The sequence below is a fragment of the Sminthopsis crassicaudata genome, chromosome 5 (genome assembly GCF_048593235.1).
Source record: "Sminthopsis crassicaudata isolate SCR6 chromosome 5, ASM4859323v1, whole genome shotgun sequence".
In the NCBI taxonomy this organism is placed as follows: domain Eukaryota; kingdom Metazoa; phylum Chordata; class Mammalia; order Dasyuromorphia; family Dasyuridae; genus Sminthopsis; species Sminthopsis crassicaudata.
The window spans coordinates 184,343,962-184,346,737 of record NC_133621.1 but is presented as its reverse complement, the minus strand read 5'-3'; positions in this window follow the sequence as shown (position 1 = coordinate 184,346,737).

Below are 2,776 nucleotides of genomic sequence, written 5' to 3'. Positions count from 1 at the left end.
TGTCGACTCTTCTTGTTTCAGTGTCACACTTTTTTGGGGTGAAATACACTTATTTGGGTGCATCTTCAATCCATGGGGAGAGTGAGAGAAAGCAGGAGGGAAAGGAGGAAATTGACTGGAGCTGAAGTTTCCTGTAGGCTTGATGGCTTACCAAAATGTCAGATCTAAAAGATACCTCCCCCATACTTTGTTATTGTTCCGTTAGTCACAATGAAATTTTGCTGACGGAGGCAGCCATCCCCTCAATGCATCGGGGACAACCAGGCTTGTATTCTGGGACACATGGAAGTTTGAAAAGGGATTGGAACAATTGGATTCTAGGAAAAGGAGAGGCTTTCAAAACGTCCTTGGGTAGAACACCTCCTCAGAAGTTTCCTTCAAAAGAATACCTTCCTGAGAAAATCAGAGATTTTAAGAGGACCCCATTAAATTCACTTCTGTGGCATTTTCTGGGCTCCTCAGACTTGATCAAATCTACAAAAGCTTTCTAAGTATTCCAAAGAGTTCCTGAAGGTGCTACTAGACTGAAGGTGGGAACAGGCTCTTCTGAACATCTTGCAACTCTCCGTGAGTCATTCTCAGCCTTGCAAGAAAGCAAAAAGTTGTTGAAACTAATGTTCATACAAAACATGTTTTGTCATCCAGGAACCCCCTACAAAGTGCAACTGAGAGCTACAGTTGAAATTCTGTATCATCTGGGACAGCTGGGTGGCGCAGTGGATAGAGCACCAGCCCTGAATTCAGGAGGACCCGAGATCAAATCTGCTCTCAGACACTTAACACTTCCTAGCTGTGTGACCCTGGGCAAGTCACTTAACCCCAGCCTCAGGGAAAAAAAAAATAAAAGAAATTCTGTATCATCCCTATGCTAAACTCAGAATTGTCCAAGTCCTTTCCCCTTCACTGTCCGTTGAGACATGAGGCTTTATAAAATGTGATTTTCTGTTATTCTCCCTCAGAAGAATGGAAGGGACTTTTTTTTCTTCTATTCTCTGTTTCTGGCACAAAACAGACACTAAATGCTAGTTGAATTCAAACGCATTCTTAGATATCTGGCAAGAGGATTGGACCTTGTGTCTTAAGTATGTATGATATTGGCCATTTCCCATACATCTTTGCATCTCTGTGTCTCATATGTAGTGGGTACGCGAAGGTTCCCCAATCCCCATTATGAAATAAATGGCTAATTGGAGAGAGGTGGAGCGCAGTGGTAGAAAGTAGGAAATGTGTAGATTTTTGGATAGGAGAATTATGTGATAGATCAGAAAGTAGATAGAAAAAATTTCCCGAGTATATATATGTATGTATTTGTGTACGTGTGTGTATATATAGTATACATAAAATATGTATATATACAGTATAGAGAGCACATAGATAGTATATATAGGATACATAGCATATATAATATATATACTTATATATGCATATATATATACAGTATACATAGCATACACACATATATAATATATAAAAGAAAATTGTTGAGTTATTTATGTCCGACGCTATGACCTCATTTGGAGTTTTCTTGGCAAAGGTGTTGGAGTGGCTGCATCTCCTCAGCTTATTTTACAGATTAGGAAACTGAGGCAGAGGTAAGAGGCTTGATAGGGTCACCCAGCTAGTAAGTGTCTGAGGCTGGATTTCCGATTTCAGGGCTTGCACTCTTACTGTACCACCTAGCTGCCACACAGTGAGGATACTGAGAGTTAATAATACACCAATCATTTCTTATCAGCAAAATTGATTTGCTAGGATCTGTATGAAACAAATGTTGTGGACATTTATCTTAATTTTGGCATAGGATATATATATATATATATATGTTATTCAAATTTATGTGAATACTAACACTCAAAATGTATGTACATTATTAAACTTTTGGAGGAAATAGATTATGTATCATTTTTTTATAATCCAACTTAATCTCGTGTTTACATTTTTGAATAAATTTTGAAGTGGAGGGCAGATTTTTTGCTATTTGTCCCTCTTTCTCTATTCTGGATGAATTTCTTGGAAGAAGTGAATTCTAAATATAGCAGCAATGCCTTCGGGGGTATGATGTTTGAAAGTATTTTAGACATATTAGTCAATATGGAAGGTTTAGAAGCAGGGACAAAGAATTTGAAGGATGCCAACAGAAATATCCTAATTGGTATACAAGTAAAGAGAGAAGGGGGAAGTAGATTATTCAAACCACAATTTATTTTTACCACTGGTTGTTCCTGCTACTTGATGCTGTTGGTCAATGAGGATTTAACAGATTTATATTCCTGGACCTTGGGGACATGAACCTCTAGTGCTGAATTCTGGTTTTCAGAGTCAGCAGCCTTTTGTCCCTTAGGGTTGGACAGTATTAAAATACCAAAAGATGCATTAGAAGATGGGTCCCTCAGGTGTTCAATGGCTTTGGGAGACAGAAGGACCTGAGTGTTCCATGTCTGTGGGGTTTGTTGGCAAAGGTACTGGAGTAGTTTGCCATTTCCTTCTCCAGAAATGCATGCATTGTTAAAACTCCCCACTATGACCTGTTTGTCCTGGGTAGCTGTCCGTGACAAAGCAATGATTTAGGGAAGTATGTAAATTAGCATTTTACCCAATCAAAAGTCAGTTTTCCTGCCTAAATGGTGAATGCCATTGAACTATTATAGATTTCAGGGAGTCTTTCTCATGACTTTAGCATAATGGAATTGACTCCTCACAAAATCAGACACATGCTCAGCTGCAATAAAATGCTTTTTACTTTTGGATAGAATTAACAATCAGATTAATCACAATA